This window comes from Pleurodeles waltl, chromosome 2_2 (assembly GCF_031143425.1).
Source record: "Pleurodeles waltl isolate 20211129_DDA chromosome 2_2, aPleWal1.hap1.20221129, whole genome shotgun sequence".
Taxonomy (NCBI): Eukaryota; Metazoa; Chordata; class Amphibia; order Caudata; family Salamandridae; genus Pleurodeles; species Pleurodeles waltl.
In genome coordinates this window covers 1,054,745,471-1,054,771,043 of record NC_090439.1, presented here as the reverse complement: position 1 = coordinate 1,054,771,043, position 25,573 = coordinate 1,054,745,471, and positions in this window count along the sequence as shown.

Sequence of the window (25,573 nt, the reverse complement as noted above, 5' to 3'; positions counted from 1 at the left end):
CAAAAAAACTGCACCTACAGGCACATGAGTATTCGATATGCCAAACATTGGCACAGACTAGCTTGTGTGGAGGGAAAGGATGATGAAGTACACAGAAAACTGTGCACATGAGGTTCTTACCTGCTCCTCTGGTGCACCACAGATCTGTCTATACAGGGGTAGGACCTCAGTCACCAGCCGCTCCAACTTCTCTGGTGAAAAGGCAGGGGCCCTATCACCTACTGGAAGTGGCAAGGTTGCTCCCAGAGGAGGCACACAGCAGCTCATTAGTGGAGGTGTTGCTGGCAGCAGTGTCAGGAGTCAAGTCAGAGATTTTGCAGAACATGGCGATCACATCCGGCACGTACAAGGTTGTCACCACCGGCGGACACAGCCATTGGGCCACGACCACCGTTGGCAGAAATGTTAGCCTATGACTCTGTCCACCACGGTTGCAACCGCCTACAACTTCTGCTGGCAGTTGAGTGTGGTTCCGAATGTCCAGAGGAGTAGATCAGGCAGTAACAACTGTCATGCAAGTTCCACTACTCAAACACCTTTGTAGTATGTTGCAGGACACAGATGGCAATTTACAGTGGGGCACAGCCTACCCCCGTCTAAGGTCCTTCTTGTGTTCAGGACATCCAGTCACATGCCGCGTGACATTTGTGATGCATATTTTTGATTTTGGTCCAGATACATGATGTGTACACAAGTATGGCAAGCTAAGGGGGTAGCATGTGACCTTTGTGTCATTATCAGCTGTAATGTGTACTGTTTGCCATGCCTATCACTTATAAATTGTCTTGTCACATGTTAACCTTGACATGCATCATGTATGTTGCTCTGGACACAAAGACTAATGTCAGAACTAGTTTCCTGTCATATATAGGTACCAGGTAAGAAGGAGGAAGCAACAATCAGTGGTCTACCATCCACTGCTAGACCTTCAGGCCATGGAAGAAAGAACATCATCCTCCTGTATCGTCTGAATCTGCAAACAATAGTGGATCTATGTTGTCAGTTTGAGCCACATCTGATGCCAGCTATTAGTATTCCAAAAAGCATACCACCCATTGTACAAATCATGTCAGTGTTGCACTTCCTAGCCACAGGGTCCTTCCAACACAGAGAGGCCCAAAGTGGTGTTATGTCCACTACCTATGTTCAGTTTGGTGTTAAAGGATGTCCTCTCAGCAATGATAAAACACCTGGACAGCTACATCCAGTTTACTCAACATAGGGATTTATCCCATGTGACTGCTGACGTTTATGATTTTGATCACATCCCACATGTTGAGTGGGCTATCAATGGCACACAATTTGGCTTGGTCACACCGCATGGCAATGAACAAGTCTACTGCAACAGAAAGAATTTTCATTCCATCAATGTCCCAGTTGTATGTTTGGGGAAACCTATACATTTCACATGTGTGTGCTAATTTTCCAGGTTCAGTCCATGATGGGAAACAACCTGAACAACTATGTTTGAATTACTACTTGCTTTAACAACGACTCTTGAAGAACTACTGGGTATTAACAACGAAGTTTTGAACAACTACTGGTTTAACAACGATTTTACCTTAACGATTAATGCCAGAACAACGAATTTTAAGGTAAGTGAATTATTTTTTTATAAATTTTAAGGTGAGTTTTGTGTTTTGTTTTTTATTTGTTTAGGGTTTAATTATTATATGTTTAATTTTTTTAAGTGTATTGTGTGGATTAAGTAATGGATTCTATGGGTTGTGGGTGTTGTGGGTGTGGTATTGTATTAATACTCAGGTATTATTTTAAGTACTTTTGTTTTTTATATGTTGTAATTTATGTTGTGGGTTTAGGGGCGGGATATATGGGATGTAGGGGTTATGGGTGGGGGAGTGTATTAATACTCAGGTATTCATTTAAGTACTTGTGTTTTTTTATATCTTGTAATTTATGTTGTGGGTTTAGGGGTGGGATATATGGGTTGTAGGGGTTATGGGTGGGGAAGTGTATTAATACTCAGGTATTATTTTAAGTACTTGTGTTTTTTATATGTTGTAATTTATGTTGTAGGTTTAGGGGCGGGATATATGGGATGTAGGGATTATGGGTGGGGAAGTGTATTAATACTCAGATATTAATTTAAGTACTTGTGTTTTTTTATATGGTGTAATTTATGTTGTGGGTTTAGGGGTGGGATATATGGGATGTAGGGGTTATGGGTGGGGCAGTGAATTAATACTGAGGTATTAATTTATGTACTTGTGTTTTTTTAGATGGTGTAATTTATGTTGTGGGTTTAGGGGTGGGATATATGGGATGTAGGGGTTATGGGTGGGTCAGTGTATTAATACTCAGGTATTAATTTGAGTAGTTGTGTTTTTTTATATGTTGTAATTTATGTTGTGGGTTTAGGGGCGGGATATATGGGATGTAGGGGTTATGGATGATGAAGTGTATTAATACTCAGGTATTAATTTGAGTACTTGTGTTTTTTATATGTTGTAATTTATGTTGTGGGTTTAGGGGCGGGATATGTGGGATGTAGGGGTTATGGGTGGGGAAGTGTATTAATACTTAGGTATTATTTTAAGTACTTGTGTTTTTTTATATGTTGTAATTTATGTTGTAGGTTTAGGGGCGGGATATATGGGATGTAGGGGTTATGGGTGGGTAAGTGTATTAATACTCAGGTATTAATTTAAGTACTTTTGTTTTTTATATGTTGTAATTTATGTTGTGGGTTTAGGGGAGGGATATATGGGATGTAGGGGTTATGGGTGGGGAAGTGTATGAATACTCAGGTATTAATTTAAGTTATTGTATTTTATTAAAATTTGGCATTTATGTTGTGGGTTTAGGGGTGGGATATATGGGATCTAGGAGTTATGGGTGGGAATTATATTAGTAGTCTGGTATTATTTACTGTATTTGGTTAATTGTTTATTTTTTTTTAATGAAAGTATATTTACAATTAGGGGTGGGATATAGGGGATGTAGGGTTTATGGTTGGGGTTTTGTTTTTATGATTAGGTTTTTTTTTCTATGTTTGAGTGTTTTTTTTTTTGTTGTTTTTTTTTTGGGATGCAATTTGGTTTATTGGTGGATTATGATTTTGAAATGTATTGATAGTTTATAATTTTTTATTATGGGTGAATTATTTTTTTGTGTTATATTTTTAGGTTTTGTGTTTTTTTTTATTGTTATTTAAGGTGTAAAAATAATTTTGTTTAAAAATAGTTATGTTTAAGAATTTATATTTGATTTTTTAATAGTATACTAGTTGGTATAGTAGATTTTGGAATATAATAATGTTATATTTTTTTATTTTAAATATTTATTAGATGTTTATTTTTTTGTGATTTTTAAAATTTGTTAATTGTGTTTATATTTTTTTGATTTTTTTTTATGTGATGTTATTAATATCATTAATATTTTTTAATTATTTTTTGGGATGTATAATTTTATATACATATTAATGTGTTTTAATATTATTTCTAAAAATGAATTAATTAAATAATTATTTGTAGATTATATATAGATTTTTTTTTTTTTTTAGGTGTTAGAAATTTTCGCAAGTGCAATAATGTTTTTTTCATGCAAATGTAATTTTTGTAAAATAAAAATACCATTCATTTTTTTAAAATATTTTTTATTTTGAACATAATCAAGTTAAAAAAATGCAAAAAAAATGGATTAATTATAATTTTATATTTAAAGATTTATAGAAATTTTTCACTTATTTATTTATATTTCTTTATCTATTTTCTGAGGTATTATCTTATTTTCCCTATTATAGTCTATGAGTGAAATAGTCCGTTTTCTATTTTTAGTGCTCTTCCATGTTTACGTTGTTTGACGTCTTCTGTATTCAGTCGGAGGAGCGTCGCGGTCAAGATAGGACGGAAGCGGAGACCTCGTTCAGGTAAGTGGGATTATAATTTTTTTTACAGTATGTAGTAGGGTATTTTTATTACGGAAATAGTTGTTGGAGGTAGTTATAAGGTAGGTAGTAGGTTTTCGGTGTTTCTTATGTTTCTTATGTTTAATTATTTGTTTTCGTATATTTTTGTATACGATAGTGGTTTCGTAAAAGTAAACAAATTTGTTTAGCAGTGATATATCTTACAAATGATTATACTGCTTTTGTAGTAGTTGGAAAGAATTGTATATTTTTTTGATAAATTTAGTTTTGGGATTTTTGAGCGAGTCAGTTGTTCGGTTTATAAAAAAAAAAATTAGTTCATTGTTATAGGTTTTGTGATTCATTTTTTCTTTTGTGTTAGTAGCATCCTTTATATCGTTTTCATGTCAGTTTCTTGATAGTTAATGTTTTAATTAATGATGTGGCTTTGGTTAGTATGTGATTAATTTTTTTCCTTTTTTTAGGTAAAAAACAGTATATTTGGTATATTACGTTTTTTAGATATTTTTCGAATTTCTGGTTGGGTAAAGTATAATATTTTATTTCTTTCATTGTTTGTATAGTATATAGAGTTGGTTGTTTTATCATACATTTAATATAAATATTTTGTAATTGTTTTTGAATGATTAATGTTTTTTTTTTCAAAGTATGAGATGCTGTTTTCTATATTAATGAAGAAGAATTATTCAGCATCACGTGTTTGGATAAAGACATGAAAACGTGAAAGGTAGGAACAATTTTTGTTGTGTACTTTTAGTGTAAAAAAAAATTGAAAAATGCCAATTTAATTGATGGTGTTTTTTTTTTTTAGAACTGGCAAGTAATTTTTTAGTATGTTAGTGGTTGTTAGTAATGTAGAATATATGCTAGACTGTTGAGGTAGTCTGATGGTGTTATTGTTTCAAATTGTTGTATTTTTGCCAAAATTCTTTCGGTCATTTCTTTGCTTTTTTTACTTGTGCGTGGGTTCAGGCTACCTGACAGTGATTGAGCAAGTCTCATTTCTTGGAAACTTTGTTCCTTTTTCACAATTTCCATGAAATGATACAGGTTTGGGTGGGGTTTACCTATTACTTAATTGAAGGCGTTGTGCCATCCTTCTATGGCATTATTAGTCTTTGCACCACCTTCTAAACAGGTTTGGTAGCAGTTCCACCATTCTATTGGAAATCTTGGCTTTCGTCTGCGACCAGATCTGTTTAGGTGTCCAATCCAGGTTTGTTCGAAGTAATTTAGTTAGGGTTCTAATTTGTCTTCATTTTGTGTATAATAGTTAGACTCTGTTATTGCGGTGTAATACTCATCTACTTTTGTAGGTGGTACAAAGCATAATGCTGTGAGTTTTTTTAATTCAAATTGTAGTATGCAATCTGAGAAATATTCTCTACTTAGGGATGATTTTTGTATTCTATGCCAATATGCTTGTGAAAATTGGAAAAAGCATCCTTGAATTTGGGTTTGTGGATATATTTTTAGTATTGTATTTATCATTGATAATTCGAAATCTAGTATTACTTTTCTAGGTGTTTTATTTGATATTTTGTTTTTGATTGTTGATAAAAATTCATTGTAAGTAGAGGAATGTTTATCAGGCAGTAATGCATACACTAGGGGGATTGTAGTGTTATTTTTTGTGGCATGTATGGTGTAAATTTGAGTGAATGGATGGGGTGTAGATTTAAAGGTTCCATCCATCATCCAAATTTCACTATTTTGTAGGATTAGTAAGTTGCTTGTTGTGCTGAATATTAAAATTCTTTTTTGAGGGTTTTTGTTGGCGTGAATGAGGACAGTTTCTTTGGAGAAGGTAATTGTTAGTTCTGGGGGGATGTTAATGTCTTCATAGGTTTGTGGTGTTATATGTTGGGGATTACTTTCCAGTCTTTGTCGTTGAAATATTCTCCTAAGGTTTGGTACAGAAGGCATGCTACCGGAAATCTGTATTGGAATATTTTGTACTACCTCCCTTATAACCTGTCCACAGGAGTCATTGGAGGTGTGTGCAATGTTTTTTATTTTTTGTATGTTTTCTCTTATCTCTATTGCAGACAGAGGCAGAGTGGTTGTGATCTGTTGTTTTAACAACGCTGTTTTCTAGAGTTACAGCTCTGCCTCTACAATGTGAAGAGTAGAATTGTACACACCTCCAATGGCTCCTGAGGTTGACAACCTTGTCTCTGCAATAAAGATAACCTTCATACTTTAGTAGCTGGTTTCCGGTTCTTGAGGTTATGTAACTTGCTTCTCCTTGCGATGCCATTTGTGAAATATCTGTAAAAAATATAAAAGAAATAGGTTAAAAGAAGTTTGCAGTTTTTATTATTACATTTTTGGTGGATTTAGTTTACCACTTAGTAAGTTAATTAATATAAAATGTGTCCTATTTGTAAGTGTTTGGTGTAGGTGGTTTGTCATGTTTTATATTTGGTGATTGTGTGTTATTTATTGAGGTAAGTAATTTTTGCTTTCAGATTTGTATTTGTGGGTGTATTGTGTTCCTAGTTTTTGTTATGAGGTAAGTATTTAGTGGAGTTGTAATAGTATATTATTTGATAATTATTCTGCAGCACCTATGTTAATGTAAGTATCTAGTGAAGTTGCTTTGATTATTTTTTAATGTTTTGAGTATTTTAATGTGATATGAGGTAAGTAGTTGGTGGAGTAGGAATAGTAATTTTTGTGCTATTTATTGTGTAGCAGGTGCTGTGATGTAAGTATGTGGTGGAGTTGTTATAGTAAATTTTGGCAAAACATCCTTTATTACGATGTTTTATTCATGAAGTCGTGGTTAATTAAAGTGTAACAATGATTTTCTTAACAATGAATACGTTATTTTGTGAGTTAACTATGTATGTTTTGAATAATGAACATGTGTGGTTAAGGTACAAAGAAGGGAGTTGGTGAAGGAGGATTATGCAGCTGACAAGGGGTTTAATTGGGTTAGTGGGGGGTTTTAGGTTTTGGGGAGGGGGTGGGGGTTAGGGGGTTTTAGGTTTTGGGGTGGGGCGTTTTTGGTTTTGGGGAGGGGGTTGGGGTGAAGGGGTTATAGGTTTTGGGGTGGGTTCGGGGGGGTGGTTTGTTTTTGGTTTTGGGGAGGGGGTGGAGGGTCAGGGGGTTTTAGGTTTTGGGGTGGGTTTGGGGGGGTGGGGCGTTTTTGGTTTTGGGGAAGTGGTGGAGGGTCAGGGGGTTTTAGGTTTTGGGGTGGGGTTGGGGGGGTGGGGTGTTTTTGTGGAAGTGGTGGAGCCTGAGGGGGTTTTAGGTTTTGGGGTGGGGTTAGGGGCGTGGGGCGTTTTTGGTTTTGGGGAGTGGGTGTGGGGTCAGGGGGTTTTAGGTTTTGGGTGGGGTTGGGGGGTGGGGCGTTTTTGGTTTTGGGGAGGTGGTGGAGGGCTAGCGGGTTTTCAGTTTTGGGATGGGGTATTTTTGGTTTTGGTGAGGGGGTTGGGGTGAGGGGGTTTTAGGTTTTGGGGTGGGGGTGGGGCGTTTTTGGTTTTGGGGAGGGGGTGGGGGGTCAGGGTGTTTTAGGTTTTTTGTGCAGGTTTGGGGGGTGGGGCGTTTTTGGTTTTGGGGAGGAGGTGGGGGTTAGGGGGTTTTAGGTTTTGGGGTGGGGCGTTTTTGGTTTTGGGGAGGGGGTGTGGGGTTAGGGGGTTTTAGGTTTTGGGGTGTGGTTGGGGTGGTGGGGTGAGGGATGTAAGGTGAATGGTGCCTATTAGTAATGCTTTTATCAAGAATGCTTTTAGAATGAAATATTGTTGTTAAGGCATTTGTGGTAAAATTATTAGTAGTAAGAACAAGGTTGGTGTTCTATCCTTGTTGTTAAGGCACTAGTTGTTTCGGAAGTTGGTGTTTTGTTGTAAAATTTATTTATGTTTATTGTTCAGCAGCTGTTTAGAGGTAAGTGTTTGGTGGAGTTGTAATAGTTATTTTTTTGATATAATATATGTAATGTGTTTGCAAAGTGTTTTTAGTTTTATTGAATTTATGTGTGTTTGGTGTTAAGTTAAGGGGTATTTGAATAAGAATGTTTGTTTAGTTTTATTTAACTAGAAAATCTGGTTGTATGTTATAATGAAAATATTATACTTACTTTGAGGTTTTTTTCTTATTTTAGATGTTATTGTTTTTTAAAATCACTTTTTTATGTCTTCTGGTGTTTTGGGGGTACTTGGAGTCTGTAAGAAATATGAAAGAGTGTATTATTTAGTTTATTCTTTTGTTTTATTAATTATTTAGTTTTTTTGATTTAGAAGGTTTGAAATTTGGTGAATAATATTTGGTTTTTGGTTACATTTATTAGGTGAATTAATTCCGTTTTTTAAACTAATTTGTAGTTTTAATATTTAATATATATTTTTTAATTATATTATGGTATTCGTTATTTAATATATTTTTTAATACAATTGTTTATGGTTTAGTGAAATTGTTTTTGTATAATGGTAATGTTTTACTTTGATGGTGAAGGTGTGCTGTTTATCTTTTTGGTCAGATTCTTGATATTTATGCCTGTAATAAAATAGTACGAAAGGTACATTAATTATATATTATTTTAGCTGTGGTATAGGTTAGTAAATTTCTTTATATTTATTTATGGATATTTAACCTTGTTATCTCAGTAGATGGCGGTGTTGGATAAATTATATTTTAATTATTTTCCGTAGTGATATGCACGTCTTCTCTGTAAGTTGTTCGGTGTAGTAATGAGTAGAAAATGGAGGTCGTTGGTATTTATACGTGTTTTTGTAAGTATTGTTTTATTTGTAAATTGAATGTGTTTTGGATGTGTTTTTTTATTGTGAATTCGTTTGTGATGTTAGATATATATAATTGTGGAGTTGTGGGGTTGGGATCAGGGCTACAGAGGACACGGACGCAGATTTCAAAACCCTTGACAGGGTTTATACGTGATTTATTTGATTTATAGGAGAGATGGAATCAACTATCCCTGAAAAGCCCTTCTTAACCTCCCCCTGTCCTCCCCCTTCTGCTTCTCCCCCCTCCGCCTCCCCTTTTCCCTCCTTATGGTGGCTGCCCCTGAAGAGAGCACATACCTTGTGCAGCCACGACCCTCCTGGGCCGTGGCAGGCTGTCTCGTGTTCTCTCGGTCGTTCCGGTTTGTCAGAGTCTGGACGGGACGCCGGTGCAGCACGTCTTGTCGGTCCGGTCACGGTCATCTCCTCCCGGTCGGGATCTTTCCTCGTCTTCTCCTCTCTCGATGGGGATCTGCGGCGTCTCTCCTGCTCCTTCTTCTTTTCCCCGCTGCATTCGATTGCGGCGTCTTCCTTTTGTGGCCACTCGGCAACCCGGAAGTCCGGTGCCGATTGTCGTCTCCGCCCCCACGCATCTCCTTGACGACGCGAACGGGAGCTGGAGGAGTCGTTCGGCATCCGCCAGTGTTGCGCGATGGTAGGCGAGGTGAGCGACGCCCGCCTACATACCCCTTCCCATGAACGGGACTGGTAGAGGACCGTGGAGTCCGGGCAGCGGGAGAGAAAGTCAGCAGGACATTGCCGTGACCCGGGAATGTGACGGACCTGAAAGGTAAAGGGTTGCAATTCAAGGAACCAGCGTAACACTCGGGAATTAGTATCCTTATGGGATGCCAACCAGGTCAAGGGTGCATGATCGGTGTAAATGACGAAAGGACGACCCAGGAGATAGTATTGTAAACATTCTATCGCCCACTTTATGGCAAGGCATTCCTTCTCGATAGTAGGATAGTTTGTTTCCCTAGGTAACAACTTCCGACTGATATATACAATGGGGTGATCATGTCCCTGATCGTCCGGCTGCGCTAATACGGCCCCTAAACTGACATTGGAAGCATCGGCAAAAAGATGAAAAGGTCTGGAAAAATCAGGACATCTTAACACAGGTTCTGTAGAAAGGGCTTCTTTGAGACAGTGAAACCCTTGGAGTTGTGAGGGAGAAAAAGGAGGAAGGGTGTTTGAATATTACTTCTTTAACAGGTCAGTAAGGGGGGCCGTAATGGTAGAATACTGTGGTATAAACCGTCGGTAGTACCCTACCAACCCCAGAAATGAACGGAGTTCTTTCTTAGTTTTGGGGAGTGGTATCTGTCTAATGGTGTCTACCTTATCTTTTTGTGGACTCAACACTCCCTTACCGATGACATAACCAAGATAAGCAATCTGGGTCTGTCCTAGGACACATTTTTTTGGATTGGCTGTAAGGCCTGCGGTTGCCAGTGCTGAGAACACTTTCTCTAGATGGAGGAGGTGATCTGGCCAGGTTGAGCTAAAAATTACAATGTCGTCGAGATAGGCGGCCGTAAAGTCATGGAAGGGTCTCAGGAGTCGGTCCATCAAGCGTTGGAATGTCGCCGGGGCACCATGAAGGCCGAATGGGAGGACGGCAAATTGATATAAACCCGAAGGGGTAACAAACGCTGTCTTCTCTTTGTCTGATGGGGCTAAGGGAATCTGACAATATCCCTTCGTCAGATCAATAGTGGACATAAAACGGGCCTGCCCGATTTTTTCTAAAACTTCATCTACCCGGGGAATGGGATAGGTATCGAAGAGTGACACCTCATTGAGTTTTCAGAAATCGATACAGAAGCGGACCGAACCATCCGGTTTCGGCACTAAGACTACAGGAGAACACCATGGACTTGTGGATGTTTCAATGACTCCTAGAGATAACATCTTTGTTATCTCTCCCTCTATAAGGATCTTTCTAGCTTCGGGGATTCGATAGGGACGTAGGCGCACAATTTGGCCCTCAGGTGTTCGAATATGATGTTGGACCAAAGAAGTTCTTCCAGGAAGTTCAGAGAAGAAGCTGGCATAACTTTGGATTAGCCCCATTAACTGCCGTTTCTCCATCTCAGAAAGGGACTCGTTGATACTGGGGAGTTTTTGTGGGTCTGGTTGGGATGTGGGGCATAGTTCTAACCCTAGTGGGTTTGTCGGTGTGATCAGGCACCCCCTCGCAGGTGCGTAGTTATCGTTTCACGGATCCTCCCATTTCTTTAATAGATTGATGTGATAAATTTGGGTCCGTCTCGGGTGGTTATTTAGTTCAATCAAATACGTAACCGGGGTGACTGCTTTTACTACCCGATACGGCCCTTGCCATTTGGCTATTAGCTTATGTTCAGAGGTGGGTCGTAGGATCAATACCTTATCGTTGGGTTGTAGTACCCGCAGTTTGGTACCCTGATCATAGTAGCCTTTTTGATCTTCCTGGGCTTTCTCTAAATGGTGTCTTACATCTTCCCAAACCGTCTGGAGATGGGTCTTTAATTTGTGAATGTAGTCTAGGATGGGTCTCTCCTCATTGTTCTCCTCCTCCCACAATTCCGCCGCCATATCTAGTAAATTGCGGGGTTGTCTCCCAAATACAAGTTCAAACGGGCTATGCCCGGTAGAGGATTGTTCATGTGTCCGTATTGCATACAACACTAGGGGAAGTTTCTGATCCCAGTCTTTTCCCGTCTCGCTCACTATTTTCCTCAAGAGGGTTTTGATAGTGCGATTATATCGATCCACTAAACCATCCGTTTGTGGGTGATATACTGACGTCTTTATCTGTAGTATGCCTAGGGATTTACATATCTGTTTCAAAAGTCCAGATATGAAAGGTGTCCCCTGGTCAGTAAGGATTTCTTCTGGGAAACCAACTCGGGAAAAAAATGTGATCATGGCTTGTGCAACCGCCTTAGTGGTGGTACTGGTAAGTGGAATCGCCTCTGGATACCTACTCGCATAATCGACCAGGACGAGAATATGGGTGTGTCCTTTACTAGATGGTAGAAGGGGTCCAACTAGATCCATACCAACTCGTTTGAATGGGGTATCGATAATAGGTAATGGCCGTAACGGGGCTCTTCTAATGGCTCCCGGTTCTACTAGTTGGCATTTTGGGCAGTGGGCACAATATCGTCGGATATGCGCATATACTCCGGGCCAGTAAAACCGTCTCAGTAAGTATTCCTCGGTTTTCTCCCGGCCACAATGACCTCCCCCCAGTTGGTTATGGGCTAGGAAGAGTACCTGAGTTCAGTACGGTTCGGGAACTACGAGCTGTCTCTTCTCACCATTTACGTTTGTGGTTACTCTATATAGCAAGTCTTTGTGTACTAAGAAGTAGGGACCTACCTCTCCGGTAGAGGTGTTTTTGGCATTCTTCCAGGCATTCCCTAGGGTAGGATCTTCACGTTGACTCATTCTAAAAGATATGGGGGCGCTGTCTATATTGGCCACTAATCTCTCTTCTTCCTTCTGCCCTTGTTTAGTTGAAAATCTCTGTTTCTCTGCTCTCTTTTCTTTTCGTGTTAACTTTTTCCTTTCGGGGGGGCTATAGATAGAATCATCCCAGAAAGGAGCAGTGACCCACCAATCATCTACAGGATTATGCTTCCGTGTTTGATCCAGGATCTCATTAAATCTCTGGTAATCAGTCCCAATGACGCAATCTTCTATTAAGTTATCCATGAGCCCCATGGAGAGGAGGTCAAGGTGAGTGTTCCATTCTACTTCTACCACCCAAAGGGGGTACTGAGCTCGGTCCCCATGAATGCAACATATCGTTAACCAATGATCGTCATTAGGTTTGACAGGATTGATTATACTGCGACGTATTACCGACTGACTACATCCGGAGTCAATCAAGGCCATGACCGGAAGTCCATTTACCCGAAGGGGGTGTTTGAAGGACACATCACTTTTCCCCAGGCACAGGACTCTCCCTCGAGTAAGTCCTATTTCCATCGGCTCTACACCCTCATGTTTTTTTTGACATCCACGGGCGATATGGCCCCACTCCCCACAACTGAAGCACTGAGGATGTTGCATGGGATTTCTCTCGGTACTCCGGGAGGGTCCTGGTTCTTCAGCGGTTCGTCTGGGTGAAAAATGGGGAGGAGCTATAGGCATTTTACCCAGGGGTCTGGGTTGTTGATGTTTCACATCTACAGACCTGTGGTAGGCGCATGCCAGCTCAACGGCTGTCTCGGTGTCTATTTTAGGGTGCTGCCTTATCCAGTTTCGGGTGCTGGGAGGCAGTGAATCAAGGTACTGTTCTAAGATAATGACTTGGATGACGTCCTCACGGTCAGTCCCTATGGGTCCCAGCCATTTTAGTCCCAGGTCCTTCACCCGGTAATAATAAGTACGTGGGTCTTAGTTGGGTCCCCATTTAACCTTGCGAAATTTGGCCTTATGAAACTCAGTATCATGTCCCACACGTTCTAGAATACTTTTCTTTATCTCAGAATATGGGGTGGTGCCACCCGGATTGACAGCCTGATAAGCGGATTGAAGTGTGCCTGTCAAGAGCAGAGCGATGTATTGGCCCCACCTATTTTCAGGCCATTGAGCTGAGGAAGCTACTCTTTCAAAGTTCGTGAAAAAAGAATCGGGATCTTCTCCCTCCTGGTACTTTTGTAATACCGAACTTGGCACGTTTGGATGTACCTTGCTGGCAGCGATTGTGTCGGTCAGTTTTTGGAGAGCAGTCTCATGGACCAGTTGATTACTGGCCATTATAGTGGCCTGACTCTTCAGGGCGGATTGCAGAGCCTCTCTGTCCTCCTTGGCCTCCCTTTGTTGCGCCTCCCACACTAATTGGAGGTGGCGTTGACCCTCCACAAGTTGTTTGATCATTTCCTCGAGGCTGGGTTTGTCCTCCATAGTTGTATTAACTCTGTATGCCCCGTATGAAATCGAAATCCCACTTCTGACACCACTGTGGGGTTGGGATCAGGGCTACAGAGGACACGGACGCACATTTCAAAACCCTTGACAGGGTTTATACGTGATTTATTTGATTTATAGGAGAGATGGAACAAAGAAATATAATGGTAGGTCTTCTTTTCTTCTTTTATTTTCTCTTCTACGTGGGCGCTGGGTTTCTACGGGTCTTTTAATGGTTTTCTTTTCTCCTTCTTAGGTGGCGACCTTCGGGTGTCCTCTTCGGGGTATTGCGATTTCTCTCGGAAAAAAAAATAAAGGACACACCTGGTAAGTGGGACAGTATTTTCTTGTTTCTCAATTGAGTGGTTAGTACAGGGGAGGTGTGAGGGGATACGAAGTAAAAAAAAATACAAGTGGTGTTTTAGTGGGGAGTTAGGCACTTACGGGAGTAGGCTGTTCTGGGCTCTGTTAGGCTAGAGATCGGGTGGGAAGGTGCCCTGATAGTTCCCCAGTCCCTGTTCCCTGAATAGCCCTTCTTAACCTCCCCCTGTCCTCCCCCTTCTGCTTCTCCCCCCTCCGCCTCCCCTTTTCCCTCCTTATGGTGGCTGCCCCTGAAGAGAGCACGTACCTTGTGCAGCCACGACCCTCCTGGGCCGTGGCAGGCTGTCTCGTGTTCTCTCAGTCGTTCCGGTTTGTCAGAGTCTGGACGGGACGCCGGTGCAGCACGTCTTGTCGGTCCGGTCACGGTCGTCTCCTCCCGGTCGGGATCTTTCCTCGTCTTCTCCTCTCTCGATGGGGATCTGCGGCGTCTCTCCTGCTCCTTCTTCTTTTCCCCGCTGCATTCGATTGCGGCGTCTTCCTTTTGTGGCCACTCGGCAACCCGGAAGTCTGGTGCCGATTGTCGTCTCCACCCCCACGCGTCTCCTTGACAACGCGAACGGGAGCCGGAGGAGTCGTTCGGCATCCGCCAGTGTTGCGCGATGGTAGGCGAGGTGAGCGACGCCCGCCTACAGGAGTGTATTTGTTTTGTAGTTTGTATTTTTTTTTATGTTTGTTCTCGTTTGTTCAGTAGAGGAAGTACTTCCTGGGTCATGTAGAAAGTGCTGTAGGACTATCGTTTTATATAGTTTTTTTTTTTAGTGTTGTGTTTGTTTTATAATTATTTAAGTATTATTTATTTTGATTTAAAACGATGTTTTGGATTTTTGTGATGTTTTGTTTTTTGTATGTAGGAAATATATTGTTATTTTCGATTTCGTTTTTTTTTTACATAGTATTGTAGTGCTTTTAATATTTTATTTATTAATTGTTACTGTTTAGTTGTGATATAAATTATTAATATTTTTCGTTGTTTGGAGTTCGTTTTCAATATATTATGTGTTTAGGCGTTTTCGGTGTTGGGTAGTGTTTGTTTGGGTATTCGTTGATTGGCTAGTCGTTTGTTTGGGTAGTAGTTATTTTAGGATTCGTTGTTTAAGTATTCGTTGTTTGGGTATTAGTTATTTGGGGAGTCGTTATTTAGGTAATTATTTTTTTGGGTAGTCGTTGTTTAGGTAGAAGTTACTTGGGGAGTCGTTGTTTAGGTAGTCGTGGTTTACATAGTAGTCGTTTAGTGGAATGTTCGTGATTTAGTGGTTTTCGTAGTCGTTAAATAGGTGTTCGTTGTTCAGGAATAATTTAGTTAATGTTTTTTTTCGTTGTTTAGACTTCATTGTAAAATAATTCATTTTATTGGTTTTTTCGGTATTGGTAAGTCGTTGTTTAAGTAGTAGTTGTTTAGGAAGTAGTGGTTTAGTGTCATATTCGTCCATGATGCCTTCATTATGCAGAACAGCGCAATCCCCCAGCTGATGTCAGAACTGTACCTAAGGAGGGCCTGGCTGGTTGCTAAGTCACATCTGTCCTGTTTGTGTGTGTGCAATGTCTGGTGAGAAATTTCCGATGAGGGACTCATTGTTGCACATACATCCCATTCCATAACAAAAGGTTCAGCATATCCAAACCACCCTTGGTTGTTGACACCGCTGAAGAATCCAGCTACAGCAGGGGAAGTCTGCTTTAATGAGGCCCAGGTAACATGAAGGATGGTACTGGAGCGGGCTTTCGGGCTCCTGAAGGTCAAGTTTAGGTGTTTGGACCGGACTTGTGGAGTCCTCCTCAACTCACCTGGGAAAGTGTGCCCGGTCAATATGGCCTGCTGCATTCTCCACAACATTCCTCTGAGAAGGAACATTCTGTACATCCCAGAGGAGGGGCAGCCTGCAGGGCCATCGGGTGAGCCTCCTGGAATGCCAAATAAGGATAACAATGGTGAAGAGGAAGGAGGAAGATATCATCAATAGCTACTTTTCATGAGTGTAAGTATGTCATATGATATAATGACTGTGACTTAAAAAGGACTGTAGTTGTCAGAAAGTGTGGAGTCGAGTGTTTTGACAAACCACTGGGAAGCCAATGCTCAGCAATATTTAGCCAGAGGGTGCCTCTGACATATCCCCACTTTACTGTAGCTGCATTGTTCATGTCAGTCTCATTGCAATGTAACTTTATTTCTAGATGCTTGCTATGCGATTTGTGTAACAGGTATGTTTTCAAATCTATGCTCCTTGCTTTGTCTTCGTAGAGGTACCTTCACCCCGACATCCTCAAGTGGGCATTTCAGAGTTGTGACATTGGTAGGTATCTGATGCTGTTCTGACAAATGAAGTGGACAAGGATTGTTCCAGGTAATGCAAGTCACAGATTTGGGGTGTATGAGACCTGTGCCAAGCCAGTTTGGAAAGAGGGTGGGTGGAAGGACTGGAAGTGCACATTGTACTTGTTTAGTGTGCAGATTGCTTCATGTGTGACCATGTGGCCATGAAATGTGTTGCCATTGTGTGCAATTGAGCCATTCACCCTTCACATAAGCTAAACACTCTTCTTATAAGACCTGTATGTAGCAGTAGATATGTTTCATCATTGCAAGCCACAGTGCCGGTGCCACAACACTGACCTATGTTTGTGCCATACCACCAGATGCATGGTCATTGGGTTACGATGGACCTGTAATCAGGGACTTTTTTACTGCCCTCTGCCTGTATCTTGTTATATGTGATGTTGGGTTACTTCGCTTTGGCATGTGATAAGGATCAAGGTGGTGACACAATCCACTTATCTGTTTGCCTATTCCATAGGACAATGTCTGACAAGGCCCTTCCTTCTGTGGTCTAGGGGACTGAACATCTGTATCTCTATCTTGACACAGTTTGAGCCAGCCATTCGTGGCTGTGACAATCCACACATATTGACAGTCTATGTGCTGCATTGTGAAATAAAATGTTTGGTGTGAGCAGACACCTGTACCAATGTTTTTGTTTGTGTTGGTTTTAATCCTTAGAAGGACATTGTAGCTGTAGCACATCCCTCCTTGCACCAATATCTTGTGTCTTAATCATTAGCTTCACATGGTCTTTCATCTCTACATAGCAACAATTGAAACAGTAGCAAGCAGACACACAATTTGTGATTGGTGATATTTAAATTGAATGTGTGAATATAGTAAAAATAGGGGACATGATGGAACAGAATAGGTAAGGGTTGAGTTATGGTGAATGAGATCATTATAGTGGATGTCACAGTGTTGGAAGTCCAAAGTCTAGCGTGTTTCTACCTTAGGAAATGGAAGGTGGTTGAAGGACAGCCAACAGAATAAATATATGGCACACAAAGGAGTTCCTTTAGGAAGAGGTCAGTTGCTGGCAGATGTTGGTATCTGGCCATCTGAATCTCCTTGATTCTTAGTTGGACATCCCTGCTTGCATGGTGGGAGTTGCTGCTACAGAGGCAGGTGTGTCTGTGCTGGGTTCTTCCCCAGACAGGGCCTCCCTTCCAGTGGCTGACACCTATGAAGAAGGGCCTGGTGTTGCTGTGCCAAAGGAAGGGGTAGAGTGTTGCTGACGATCCTTGATCAGGGTACTGCTAATGTCCCTCAACACCTGCATTAGAGAGGCCAGGTTTGTATTGGTGGACTCCCACTGATGAAGCATATCCCTATGGATGTCCCTCTGCAGCTGCTTGATCTCCTGAAGTTAGGTCACTACCTGGCCCATCAAGCCTTAGGACTCTTGATAGACCCCCAAGAATTGGCTGATGGTGTCCTGGCCAGGAGCATCTCCGGTGACCTCATCCCAGTGGACCACAACATCCCTCCCATGTACCTTACCACCACAGGCTGTGCCCTTGCCACAGGGTGCCCCCTACAATTGGTCCCAGGATCACCACTGTCCGAGGTGTTGTGCTGCGACTCAGGATCCTGGACTGGGGGCACAAGATGATTGCCACTGTCCTCAGGACACAGAGTATGGGGCCAATAGCTGCCTGTGAAGCCGAGGCAACTGCACTGGGAGGTCCTGATAAGGGCACAGTGAGACTCACTGTAGGGGTTTGACCAGACTGTCCAGATAGGTCTGAACCGTGCTCCACATCCAGACGTCCAGGAGTGTTGTCATCACAGAGGGCTTCATCCAGGGTGATAGTGGCAGTCTCATCTGTGATCTCTCTGTGCCCAATGGCAGCTCAAGCTGTTGACGTGAAAGAAACAATGTTACTGGTGGTATTGTGACATCTATCCCCAAAGGTTTACAGTGACATTTTGCAAATCCTATGTACATAGTTGATTTGCATGTTATCCTATTCTGACAGCTACCCATGGTATCGGTGGTATTGAACTGACATTTGTGAAGCCTGCCACTTCCATCTAAGTCAAGCAGCTGCTGAATTTAGAAGTTCATTAGCTTCTGGGAGAATGGGCAGAGATTTACATCTTACCCGTTGTGCAGGCAAAACAGTGGCTGAGCAGGATGTGGCTTTGACCATTTTGAGGTTTAAGGGAAAGTTATGCAGGCCGACCCAGTACTTTGTTGTATATGTGATTGTAGTCACCATGTGGTCAGTGCATTGTGAATGTGTCTGCAGCCAATTCCATTCTGGTGATGCATATTGAGTCCTTGTTGATCATGAATATTGCACACTGTGTGAGTTATCCTTCCTGTCCCCAATAGTTTCATCTTGGGTTAGTAGTTCAGAGTTGAGCATGATCTGTATCTTGGTCCCTCCCAGGTGAGTAAATATGAATTCAGAGTGATCAGCCTAGGATTTTTGGGCTAGTGACCACTGTTCTGCTATTTGGAGTCACTTGAACAGTGCTTCCTGGGAGTTGCATTCAGGTCACTCCCCTAGTTCCCAACACTTAACAAATGTGATCCTCCCAGGTGAGTAAACTTCTATCAAGAGTTCAATAACAGATACATTGGGGTAAGTGTACACTGGGCAGGTGATTGTAGTTAGCAACACAGGGCCCAGTGGACTATAAATTCAGGTCACTTGATCTAGTTCCCAACACTAGACTCACAGGAGAGTAAACTTCTATTGTTAATTAATGAACAAAGGTATTTGGACAGGTATATATTAGGCTTGTGTTTTGTATTGGAGAGATAGTGCCACCTGGCCTTAGCAGTCATGTCACCCTCTCTACTTCACCCACTTGAGAAATGTCACTTCCAGGTGAGTTAACTTCTTTTGTGTTTTCCCAAACAAGAGTCTTTGGAGAAGTGGACACAGGACTGGTCGTTGGGATGACAGTTAGAGAGCCGCCTGTGATTTGCACTCATGTAACTCACTGTAACACACACACTGTACAAAAGGTATCCTCTCAGGTGAGTACAGTTCAATTGAGAGTTAAGGCACAAGTCTTTTGAGGGGAGGACACTGGCCAAGGTGTTTGAAATTGGAGGAATACTGCCTGCTACGAGTTGCAGTCCTGTCATTCCCACTACTCCCCAATACTTGACAAATGTTATCCCTCCAGGTGAATAAGCTTCATTTGGGAATTGACAAACAGTGTTCTTTGGAGAAGAGGACACTGGGCTGGTAGTTGGAGTGATATTAAGAGAACCTCCTGTGTATATATGTATATATATATATATATATATATATATATATATATATATATATATATATATATTATTTATTTTTCTTGCAAAAATGATGAGATTCCACTTGTCATACGGCTGCACCACAATATAATTCCACAGATTCCATCGCACAAAAGAGACGATACTTGTATTCTTCAATGTTCATATTTTTTATTGCAAATAAAGTGCAAGTACGGTGCTGCTCCCAAACTAGAGTGTCAATGCGTTTTGGCTGACACCTTTTACTGGACACTCCCCCCATGATCTGAGCTCCCTCAAATATCACATTAGTCCTTTGTCTATTCTTGCTATGACACAATGCAAGCTACTGGGGAGGCCATCTTGCAATATATAAAATGCCACATTGATAATCATTACATCAAATATTCACTTATATATTCACTTATGCTGCACAGTGGCCACATTGTTATAGATATATAGTATATTACAAATTATCAAATGAGACATAGCAAGAAATATAAATAACCTATAATATATATTATTGAGCACAATCAAATTCTCATTAAGCAATAATACATGGGTTTAAATATATGCATACATATATAAAATCATACATTTTACCTAATTTATGTGCATTAATGCCACAACTCATTGAGTTAAAGTGACATGTGCATAAATATAATACTAAAAATTGGAAATGTATTGACCAGATGATTTCATAACATATAGCATCACATACTCAAATAATATATTTGTCCCAATACTTTGATATGTGTGGTATATGTTTAAAGTGACCTTGTGCCTTTCCTTCAACATGCTATAGTTGTCCAAAGTTGCATTGTGGCTCACTGGAATATATCATAGTGGCCTCCTTGATATTAATAAGTCATGATTGACCACATCCAGTTATCTGCGACCTTTGATTTTTTTTTAGAAGACACCATAGTGAATAAAGTGCCCTGTGAAAGAGAAATATGCTCTAAAAAGGTAATTAAAAATCATAACAAGTCTCAGTAATCATGATTCATACTTTCAGCATATAAAACATGTTAGTGCAGTATTGGCATGGAATGGCAACCTAAGTATAACCTAAGACATCATAGATAAAGTACCTCAGTAACCAATGTGACAAATCTATATGTGGAAAAAGTATATATGCAAACACATACCAGATTCCTTTTTCTCAATGTCATACTCGGATCTCTCTTTCTCCAAGTCCTTCATTCTTTATGAAATCACCAATAGTTTAATATCAGATGTCTGTCTGCACTATAGTTTTAAATCCAATGTCCACCATCCATCCTTTATAGATGCACATGTCATTCTAAATTATGTCCCCATGGCTTTCCTGAGCCCAGCAATAAAATCATCTTCTAATCCATCCGCCTTAATTCTAGCACCTTGTCACCCATCCTGGGATCTGAGTTTATCGATCTAATCCCATAGAAGGTTAGAGTACTACAGTCTCCTCCATGGGTGTCCCAGAAGTGTTTAGCTGGTGGGTAGGATCAATCTTGATTCTTAATTGCTCTAAGATGTTGCAAAAACCAGTTTTTTAGATTATGAATAGTGCTACCTACATATTTTTTCTGGCAGTCACATTCAATAACATAGATCACATATTCCGTTTTGCAAGTAATTTTATCTGTGATTGGACACTTTCTTCCTTCAAATGTCTCAAAGCTCTGCATGTTTACAGCATATTTGCAGGCTTTACAATGACCACAATTCCAAAATACTATGCTCTTTTCTGTCAACCAAGACATGTTCTCGTTTGTCTCGTGGCCAATTTCCATTTTAATATGCTGATCTTGTTGCAAAACATGCCAATTACGTTACAAGATGTTCTTGAGTGCTAGATGTTGGTGATTGTATTCTAAAAAGAGTCTTGGTGGGGACCTACTTGCTGCTGTGTCATCATTAGAATACTGATTTTTAAAGAGCAATTCTAACCCTTGTCTTACATTTAACTCTGTTCTGTGCATTGATGAGAACTTTATATGGATATCCTCTCTCCAGGAATCTTTGTGACATAGCCATTGTCTCCTTTTCCAATGTGATGTTATCAGAACAAATCCTTTGAGTCCGCAGGAATTGACTGTATGGTATATTCCATTTTAGTGCTTTCAGGTTCCCATTATTACCATGTAGTATGGAGTTGCATGCAGTGGGTTTACGGAACACAGACGTTTCTAGTTTATTTTTCTTTACCTCTTGTAGAACAACTAAAAACTATATTTTTGTTCTTACTCCATGTTGTTTCCAGTTGGATGTTCAAATCATTGTTGTTAAGTATATCAATGTATTCCTGTAGGGCATTCTCTTGTCCAGCCCATATGAGGAAGAGATCATCTATGTACCGTACCCACAACACTACTCTCTCCATGTGGGAAATAAGGGAATCTGACCATGCTACTTCTTTTTCCCACCATCCCATATAGAGATTGGCGTAGGTGGGAGCAAAGGATGCCCCCGTCGCTGTGCCCTGTTTTTGGAGGTAATATTCATTATTAAATAGAAAAACATTGTGTGTGAGACAGAATGACAACATCGACATTAGCATCTCAGTATGTTGGAGGAATTCAATGGGCCGTGTTTTTAAAAAATACCTACAAGCCTCCATACCATAGTGGTGCTTGTTTGATGTATATAAGGAGGAGACATCCATTGTAACCAAAAGATAACTGTTTTGCCATGGAATATTTTCAGTTTTGGATACAAAATCTGCAGTGTCTCGTAGATACTATGGAAGCTCAGTAACATATGGACATAGAAAGAGATCCAAGTATCTTGAAGTATTTTCCAAAAGGGATTTTATCATTCTAACAATGGCTCTCCCAGGAGGATGGCGTTTATTTTTATAGATTTTAGGTAGGAAGTAAATACATGGAATTCTCAAAGAGTTTATTCTTAATTATTGATTCTCTTCATATTCCATGAGTTGACTTTCCAGCCATGTATCTAACATCTCATGTAAGATCTTTTGGGGACTTGCAATCGGATTTACATATATTACATAGATACATATATATGTACACACACACACACAACACAGACACACACACACACACACATATAAATATATATATACATATATATATATATATATTATAATTTGTATATTTTTGGTGAATTAATAGAGCTATTTCTTCTTCCCTAAGCTTTCACTACTGTTAAACAGACTAGAGAGGGAATAGTAACTTTTACCTGTCTGGAGTCCAACACTTTCCCTACTGTTGCAAGTTCTACCCCTTTGAAGTCCAGTGCTTTCCCTAGTGTTGCACAGATTGGAGTGGGAAGGGCAAATGTTATCTTTCCAGAGTCCAGTGCTATCCCTATTGTTGTACAGACTGGAGTGAGAATAGTAAATTTTCCCCTTACCTAGTCCAAAACTTTCCCTACTGTTCCACGGCCTGGAATGGGAATGGTACATTTTACTCCTCCTGATGTTAATGTTTTTCCTACTGTTGCACAGACCGCAGTGGGGATGGTAAATGTTACCCCTCAGGTGTCTTACGCTTTCTCTACTGTTGCACGGACTAGAGTGTGAATAGTACATGTTACCCCTTCGGAGTCCAATACTTTCCCTACTGTTGCACAGACTAGAGTTTGAAAAGCAAATTTTACCCTTCCTGAGTGCAATGCTTTAACGACTGTTCCATCGACCGGAGTGGGAATAGTAAATTCTACTACTCTTGATTTTAATGCTTTTCCTACTGTTGCACAGACTGGAGTGGGCATAGTAAATTTTACCCCTCCGGAGTCCAACGGTTTCTTACTGTTGCACAGACTAGGGACAGAATAGTAATTTTTACCCCTCTGGTGTCCAGCACTTTCCTCATTGTTGCACAGATTGGAGAGGGAGAGGTGAATTTTACCCTTCCGGACTCCAACACTTTCCCTACTGTTGAACAGACAGAAGTGGGAATAGTGAATTTCACCCCTCCTGAGTCCAATGCTTTCCATACTGTTGCACTGACTAGAGTAGAGTAGAAATAGTAAAGTTTACCTCTCCTGAGTCCCACGCTTTCTCTACTGTTGCACGACTGGAACAGCAATATTAAGTTTTACCCCTCTGGACTCTACAACTTTCCTTATTGTTGCACAGACTGAGAAGGAATAGTGTTAGACCTGACAGCCTTAGGGTGGTCACTCCTAATGTTTTGCTTGCCTCCCTCCACTTTTGAGATACTGTTTTTTCTGTTTTTTAGACACTGCTAACCAGTGCTAAAGTACATATGCTTTCTCCATTTAAACATGGTAACATTGGATCACACCCAATAGGGCTATTTAATTTACTTATAAGTCCCTAGTAGAGTGCACTATATGTGCCCAGGGCCTGTAGATTAAAAGCTACTAGTGACCCTGCAGCACTGATTGTGCCACCCACTTCAGTAGCCCATAACCTTATCTCAGGCCTGCCATTCTAAGTCCTGTGTGTGCACTTTCACTGTCAATTCGACTTGGCATATAAAAGTACTTGCCAAGCCTAAAACTCCCCTTTTTCTACATATAAGTCACTCCTAGGGTGTGCCCTAGGTAACCCATATGGCAGGGTGCTATGTGGGTAAAAGGCAGGACATCTACCTGTGTAGTTTACATGTCCTGGTAGTGTAAAACTCCTAAATTCTTTTTTACACTACTGTGAGGCCTGCTCTCTTCATAGGCTAACATTGTGGCTGCCCTCATACATTGTTGGAGTGGTAGCTGCTGATCTGAAAGGAGTAGGAAGGTCATATTTAGTATGGCCAAACTAGTAATACAAAGTCCTGCTGACTGGTGAAGTTGGATTTAATATTACTATTTAAGAAATGGCACTTTGAGAAAGTGAGCATTTAACTGCACTTGAATTTTTCTGTGCCTTACAATCCACGTCTGGCTGGGTTTAATTGACAGCTCCTTGTGCATTCACTCAGACACACCCCAAACACAGGATACTCAGCCTCACTTGCATACATCTGCATTTTGAATGGGTCTTCCTAGGCTGGGAGGGTGGAAGGCCGGCTCTTACACAAAGGACTGCCACACCCCTTACTAGGACCCTGGCAGACAGGATTGAACTGAAAGGGGATCTGGTGCACTTCTTTGTCACTCTTTGAAGTCTCCCCCACTTCAAAGGCATATTTGGATATAAAAACAGGGCCTCTGCCCTACCACCTCAGACACTTCCTGGGGAAGAAACCTGAACCAGAACCTGCACCCTGACAAGAAGAACTGCCTGGCTGCCTAAAGGACTCACCTACCTGCTATCTGAAGAGGACTGCTGCCTTGCAGTTGCCCTGCTGCCTTGCTGCTCCCTTGCTTTGATGCAGAAGCGCTCTCCAAGGGCTTGGATAGAGCTTGCTTCCTGTTCCCTGAAGTCTCAGGACCAAAAAGACTTCTCTCCTGCAACTGAAATCCCATGCAGTGAAAATTCTATGCACCGCCTGCCAAGAACGACGCACAGCCTGCTCGCGGTGAAAACTTCACTGCACGCCGAGTCCGGAACGACGCAGCCCGACTTTGCGACAGAAGATCGACGCAGCGCTAGCGTCGCAACCGGAACTTCAACGCACGCCCCTTCTGTATCGACAAAAGCCAATTCAGAACGACGACGACCCACTTCCTGAGAGAAATCAACGCAGCGCCTGCCGTGCCAAAGAAAATTCCACACATCACCTACCCGAATCAACGCAGTCCTGTGACTTCGCTCCACAAGCCCAGAATTCCACTGATCTTCCCCGGGCGTCTGAAAACCCTGCAACCAGAAGAGGATCCAAGTCCGCGCGCCAGAAACCGATGCAACGTCTTCCCTGTGTGAAAAATAATGACGCAAGTCCGTGTGCGCAGGGGCGAAACCGACGCACACTCACAGTTTTCCACGCTTTTCCTCCTCTGCGGTCCCTTGCGAAGATTTTTCAACGCAGACTAGGTACTTTGCCCTGCAAGAGACAATTGTTGTTTCTAGGAGAACTTAAGACACTTTTTATTACTTTACAGTAATACTTTAACTTTAAGGACACTTGATATCACTTTTAGTGATATCCCTACATTTGCTTATTTCATCTTAAATCGTTTTGACCTGCATTTATCCAGATAAATATTATATATTTTCCTAAACACTGTGTGGTGGGTTT